At 42.8% G+C, this 7,266-nt stretch overlaps 1 long non-coding RNA gene across 1 annotated transcript; it reads left to right on the top strand.

Moving 5' to 3' along the window:
* The first annotated feature begins 4,074 nt into the window (after positions 1 to 4,074).
* On the top strand, positions 4,075 to 6,672 carry LOC121843447. Its single transcript, XR_006081572.1, has 2 exons — positions 4,075 to 6,284; positions 6,334 to 6,672. It is a non-coding gene; the product is annotated as an uncharacterized LOC121843447 (long non-coding RNA).
* The last annotated feature ends 594 nt before the right edge of the window (positions 6,673 to 7,266 follow it).

The following is a 7,266-nucleotide window of genomic DNA, read 5'->3' as shown; positions in this document are numbered from 1 at the left end:
AGCATGGTCCTCTGTAGATCAGTTGGTAGAGCATGGTCCTCTGTAGATCAGTTGGTAGAGCATGGTCCTCTGTAGATCAGTTGGTAGAGCATGGTCCTCTGTAGACCAGTTGGTAGAGCATGGTCCTCTGTAGACCAGTTGGTAGAGCATGGTCCTCTGTAGATCAGTTGGTAGAGCATGGTCCTCTGTAGATCAGTTGGTAGAACATGGTCCTCTGTAGACCAGTTGGTAGAGCATGGTCCTCCTTAGATCAGTTGGTAGAGCATGGTCCTCTGTAGACCAGTTGGTAGAACATGGTCCTCTGTAGATCAGTTGGTAGAACATGGTCCTCTGTAGACCAGTTGGTAGAGCATGGTCCTCTGTAGATCAGTTGGTAGAGCATGGTCCTCTGTAGATCAGTTGGTAGAGCATGGTCCTCTGTAGATCAGTTGGTAGAGCATGGTCCTCTGTAGATCAGTTGGTAGAGCATGGTCCTCTGTAGATCAGTTGGTAGAGCATGGTCCTCTGTAGACCAGTTGGTAGAGCATGGTCCTCTGTAGACCAGTTGGTAGAGCATGGTCCTCTGTAGACCAGTTGGTAGAGCTTGGTCCTCTGTAGACCAGTTGGTAGAACATGGTCCTCTGTAGATCAGTTGATAGAGCATGGTCCTCTGTAGACCAGTTGGTAGAGCATGGTCCTCTGTACATCAGTTGGTAGAGCATGGTCCTCTGTAGATCAGTTGGTAGAGCATGGTCATCTGTAGATCAGTTGGTAGAGCATGGTCCTCTGTAGACCAGTTGGTAGAGCATGGTCCTCTGTAGATCAGTTGGTAGAACATGGTCCTCTGTAGATCAGTTGGTAGAACATGGTCCTCTGTAGATCAGTTGGTAGAACATGGTCCTCTGTAGATCAGTTGGTAGAGCATGGTCCTCTGTAGATCAGTTGGTAGAACATGGTCCTCTGTAGATCAGTTGGTAGAGCATGGTCCTCTGTAGATCAGTTGGTAGAACATGGTCCTCTGTAGATCATTTGGTAGAGCATGGTCCTCTGTAGACCAGTTGGTAGAGCATGGTCCTCTGTAGACCAGTTGGTAGAGCATGGTCCTCTGTAGATCAGTTGGTAGAACATGGTCCTCTGTAGACCAGTTAGTAGAACATAGTCCTCTGTAGACCAGTTGGTAGAACATGCCACTTGCAACACATGAATAGTGGGTTAACTTTCTGCCTCCACCCGCATGTATGTTTTTGTAACTTTAAGTCACTTTTGGATCTGATTCATTTCAGCGTCTGATTAATTTAATACATTATTTTTTCAGTCCCACTTTCAACAAATTACGACTTATAAATTCTTCATATAGCTTCATAAGCACTACATACATTTCTTTACAATTCTGTAAGCGTATTTATACAAACGGTTTGTAAAGCTTGACAACAATGTCCACTGTAGGGTGAAATCCCAGAAGTGACAAGGTGCACTATGTATGTTCATACACCATTTATGGAGTGTGACATAGGCTTATATGATTCGTTAAGCATTTATGGAGTGTTCAAGATTAAGTTTGTGCCTCTACACCTGCATTGCTTGCTGTTTGGGGTTTTAGGCTGGATTTCTGTACAGCACTTTGAGATATCAGCTGATGTACGAAGGGCTTTATAAATACATTTGATTTGAAGTTATAATGTAATTATCTCATCCACAAGTACAGTGAAATACTTAACTTCCAAGCTGTACACAACAGTGCAGTAATCAATATCAAAATAGTTTAAGTAATAATTATTATGGTGTGTGTGTGTGTGTGTGTGTGTGTGTGTGTGTGTGTGTGTGTGTGTGTGTGTGTGTGTGTGTGTGTGTGTGTGTGTGTGTGTGTGTGTGTGTGTATATATATATACAGTGCCTTGCGAAAGTATTCGGCCCCCTTGAACTTTGCGACCTTTTGCCACATTTCAGGCTTCAAACATAAAGATATAAAACTGTATTTTTTTGTGAAGAATCAACAACAAGTGGGACACAATCATAAAGTGGAACGACATTTATTGGATTTTTCAAACTTTTTTAACAAATCAAAACTGAAAAATTGGGCGTGCAAAATTATTCAGCCCCCTTAAGTTAATACTTTGTAGCGCCACCTTTTGCTGCGATTACAGCTGTTAGTCGCTTGGGGTATGTCTCTATCAGTTTTGCACATCGAGAGACTGACATTTTTTCCCATTCCTCCTTGCAAAACAGCTCGAACTCAGTGAGGTTGGATGGAGAGCATTTGTGAACATCAGTTTTCAGTTCTTTCCACAGATTCTCGATTGGATTCAGGTCTGGACTTTGACTTGGCCATTCTAACATCTGGATATGTTTATTTTTGAACCATTCCATTGTAGATTTTGCTTTATGTTTTGGATCATTGTCTTGTTGGAAGACAAATCTCCGTCCCAGTCTCAGGTCTTTTGCAGACTCCATCAGGTTTTCTTCCAGAATGGTCCTGTATTTGGCTCCATCCATCTTCCCATCAATTTTAACCATCTTCCCTGTCCCTGCTGAAGAAAAGCAGGCCCAAACCATGATGCTGCCACCACCATGTTTGACAGTGGGGATGGTGTGTTCAGGGTGATGAGCTGTGTTGCTTTTACACCAAACATAACGTTTTGCATTGTTGCCAAAAAGTTCAATTTTGGTTTCATTTGACCAGAGCACCTTCTTCCACATGTTTGGTGTGTCTCCCAGGTAGCTTGTGGCAAACTTTAAACAACACTTTTTATGGATATCTTTAAGAAATTGCTTTCTTCTTGCCACTCTTCCATAAAGGCCAGATTTGTGCAATATACGACTGATTGTTCTCCTATGGACAGAGTCTCCCACCTCAGCTGTAGATCTCTGCAGTTCATCCAGAGTGATCATGGGCCTCTTGGCTGCATCTCTGATCAGTCTTCTCCTTGTATGAGCTGAAAGTTTAGAGGGACGGCCAGGTCTTGGTAGATTTGCAGTGGTCTGATACTCCTTCCATTTCAATATTATCGCTTGCACAGTGCTCCTTCGGATGTTTAAAGCTTGGGAAATCTTTTTGTATCCAAATCCGGCTTTAAACTTCTTCACAACAGTATCTCGGACCTGCCTGGTGTGTTCCTTGTTCTTCATGATGCTCTCTGCGCTTTTAACGGACCTCTGAGACTATCACAGTGCAGGTGCATTTATACGGAGACTTGATTACACACAGGTGGATTGTATTTATCATCATTAGTCATTTAGGTCAACATTGGATCATTCAGAGATCCTCACTGAACTTCTGGAGAGAGTTTGCTGCACTGAAAGTAAAGGGGCTGAATAATTTTGCACGCCCAATTTTTCAGTTTTTGATCTGTTAAAAAAGTTTGAAATATCCAATAAATGTTGTTCCACTTCATGATTGTGTCCCACTTGTTGTTGATTCTTCACAAAAAATACAGTTTTATATCTTTATGTTTGAAGCCTGAAATGTGGCAAAAGGTCACAAAGAAATGTGGCAAAAGGTCGTAAACAGGTCGTAAACATGTAAACAGGGCTGGAAAATGACTGGTAGTAGAATATACATGTAAACAGGGCTGGAAAATGACTGGTAGTAGAATATACATGTAAACAGGGCTGGAAAGTGACTGGTAGTAGAATATACATGTAAACAGGGCTGGAAAATGACTGGTAGTAGAATATACATGTAAACAGGGCTGGAAAATGACTGGTAGTAGAATATACATGTAAACAGGGCTGGAAAATGACTGGTAGAAGGATCCACAGTACCAGTCTAAAGTTTGGACACCTACTTATTCAAGGGTTTTTCTTTAGTTGTACTATTTTCTACATTGTTGAATAATAGTAAGGATATCAACACGATGAAATAACACGTATGGATTCATGTAGTAAGCAAAAAAGTGTTAAACAAATCAACATATATTTTAGATTCTTCAAAGTAGCCACCCTTTGCCTTGATGACAGCTTTGCACACTTGCCATTCTCTCAACCAGTTTCATTTGGAATGCTTTTCCAACAGTCTTGAAGTTCCCACATATGCTGAGCAATTGTTTCATCTGCTGATTGGCAGGAGGAAGGAGATATTGTTTGGACACACCCTACCCGACCAGTTGCCTGCCTCCCAGAAGGGATGGGACAACGTTGGAATGCAGCGCAGCCTAGAAACTGATTGTATGTAGCACTGCATTCATTAAGGACTTTACCGTTGCAGGTTACATGAAAGAGCATGATCATCTCAAAGCAGTAGGATCTTTGTTCCATCAGATGTTTGATCAGTTGCAACGACAGCACAATGGTACATTTATTCAACACCTGTTGAATTATTCTGGAATTATCTCAAATGAAATCAACTGTTATTGGTCACATGCACATGTTGAGCAGATGTTATTGCGGGTGTAGCAATACTAAGCCTGACCATAAAGCTTTAGAACGTATTTAGTTTCTGTTTTTAATCTACATAATTTTTGTGGTTATGACATATCTTTCTCCAGACACTGTATAATGATTTGTGCCGTTGATGAGAACAACATTGTGTCCTTGTTTTTGGCGCCCCCTCTGGTGAAATACATTGTTTACACTGTTTTGACGTTGTTTACGAGGTACAGCCGCTAGGGGCATAATTACATCTCGTTCTTTACAAGGTATATTACCCAACGACTATTTCACCACTGTGCTTTTAACATGACCTGATTGGGAATGGAATGTAATTACACCAAATGTTTTCGTTTCCCATAGTTTTAGAAGCTTGCTAACTACTATTGTGTCATGTTCCATAGAGAGTTGTCTGGAGACTTCTGCTGTCTAATGCTTCTCTTATTTGCTTCTCCACTTAGGACGTGGCCACAACTGTTAACAATAGGCCACATCTTTGCATGTGTTTTATACTAGTTATACTAGTTATATTGGATCAATGTAAGATCACTATTTGTCACCTGTCTATGTTTTCTGTCCCCTCCTCACCTCCTCTCCTTCATTTCACTGATCTAAAACAATGAACAGGTAAAAGTGTAATGATGAGCTTCCACCATACTGTTTTTACAGGTGGTACAGACATACTTACTTCATCGTTGCAATTGTATTACAGAAATTAAGTCTAAAAATGCAGCAATTTCTTATTTTGTGTGTGCCAAGTGGAGTCATTTCATGAGAACCCAGGAATGTTGAAGTGTGTCACCTCCACCACATGGTGGCGCTGTTGTCTAAGACTTCTCACAATCTGTAGCCGTGATTTTGGAGAAAAGAGCCCTGCTCTGAAACAGTGTTCTTTGACGTGTTCTCATAGATGAGCCCTCTGAAAACCCAGGTTGATAAGATATTGTGATGTTTTATCACACCTATTGACATACATCTTGTCACAGTTTACAGTGACAACATGTGGAAACATGTTCAGTTGGAGTCCTTCACTCCTTCATGTCCAAACCTCTATTGTTAACCAAAAACTTGTAACCTACTTACATTGCCCTGCAATAGATTAGCATCCTGTCCAAGGGGTGTACCTGTACAGCTGCCTCACACTACAGAAACAGGAGATGGGCTCCAGCTCCTATAAGCTGCTCCCCGGCTCCAACAAACCAAGGCTCTTTACTGACGTTGTCATAACATGATCAGACATTAGGAATGTGTTATGAGAACTACAGAAACGACTATCAACAGCTGGAGTTACATGAGCTCAGCTTGGTGGTTAGCTGATGTGGTATTTCTGAGAGGTAGTTACTGCTACTACTAGGTAGCTACTCGGTGCTCACACACCCGCTCCTATGAAACAACAATACAATCTCAAGCTTCACCACCAGGGGGCAATGTGGCACCATGGAATAGATATAACACCCACTCTGGCAGGGTAAGATATTGCCGTTGCTATAAGGCCAGCGCAACTCTGTGATCTGTGGAGTAATGGCTCTAGATTGGCATTGTATTTTTTCAAAAAGTCGCCCTGTTCCCTATGTAGTGCACTACCATGTGACCAGGGCCCATAGGCCGGTGTAGGGAATAGTGTGCCATTTAGAACAACCCTAGGTGATCATTATTATCTTGTTATTGCCCTTTGTTGAAGCCCATCTCTCTTTGAAGATCAAAGCAGTAGTCTGCCTCTGTGTGTACCGACCCACACAGATAACACACAACCTACAAGTGAACTACAATAAAGTCTACCACTCTGTACATCTGTCACGGTGTCAGCTTCATATCATTCCTGTCTATAGAGACTAATGCCATTCTGCCATAATCTGCTCCCAGATGTGTTTGTGCTGTATAGACAGCTCCTATGGTGAGAGGTATAGATGGATGTGAGTGTGGTCGCACAGATCAGTCAGGTTGGGTCTGTTGGAAGCAGGGTATTTTCTGTGGCACAGGATCAGTCAGGTTGGGTCTGTTGGAAGCAGGGTATTTTTCTGTGGCACAGGATCAGTCAGGTTGGGTCTGTTGGAAACAGGGTATTTTTCTGTGGCACATGATCAGTCAGGTTGGGTCTGTTGGAAGCAGGGTATTTTTCTGTGGCACAGGATCAGTCAGGTTGGGTCTGTTGGAAGCAGGATATTTTCTGTGCCCTGCTGGAACACATGGAAAATAGGGAACTCTGCATGGCTTACTGTTGGCCCGCATCCAGCTTACTGTTGGCCCGCGTATGCACTTCAGACATAACGAGAGAGAGAGAAACCGAGAGAGAGACAGACATAATGAGAGAGAGAGAAATGGACATAACGAGAGAGAGACAGACATAACGAGAGAGAGACAGACATAACGAGAGAGAAACGGACATAACGAGAGAGACATAACGAGAGAGAGAGAGAAACGGAGAGCGAGACAGACATAACGAGAGAGAGAGACAGAGACCGACATAACGAGAGAGACAGACATAACGAGAGAGAAAGAGACACATAACGAGAGAGAGACAGACCAAACAAGAGAGAGACAGAGACAGACATAACAAGACACAGAGAGAGACAGATATAACGAGACAGAGAGAGACAGAGAGAGACCGACATAACGATGGAGAGAGAGAGAGACAGAGAGAGAGACAGAGAGCGAGACCGACATAACGAGAGAGAGAGACAGAGCGAGACCGACATAACGAGAGAGAGACAGAGAGACAGACAGAGCGAGACCGACATAACGAGAGCAAGACCGACATAACGAGAGAGAGACAGAGAGCGAGACCGACATAACGAGAGAGAGACAGAGAGCGAGACAGACATAATGAGAGACAGACAGAGCGAGACCGACATAACGAGAGAGAGAGACAGAGAGCGAGACAGACATAACCAGAGAGAGACCGACATAACGAGAGAGAGAGAG

This window comes from Oncorhynchus tshawytscha, unplaced genomic scaffold, assembly GCF_018296145.1.
Source record: "Oncorhynchus tshawytscha isolate Ot180627B unplaced genomic scaffold, Otsh_v2.0 Un_contig_6245_pilon_pilon, whole genome shotgun sequence".
Taxonomy (NCBI): Eukaryota; Metazoa; Chordata; class Actinopteri; order Salmoniformes; family Salmonidae; genus Oncorhynchus; species Oncorhynchus tshawytscha.
Note: the sequence above shows the minus strand (reverse complement) of the source record. Positions and strands in the feature narration are given on the sequence as shown.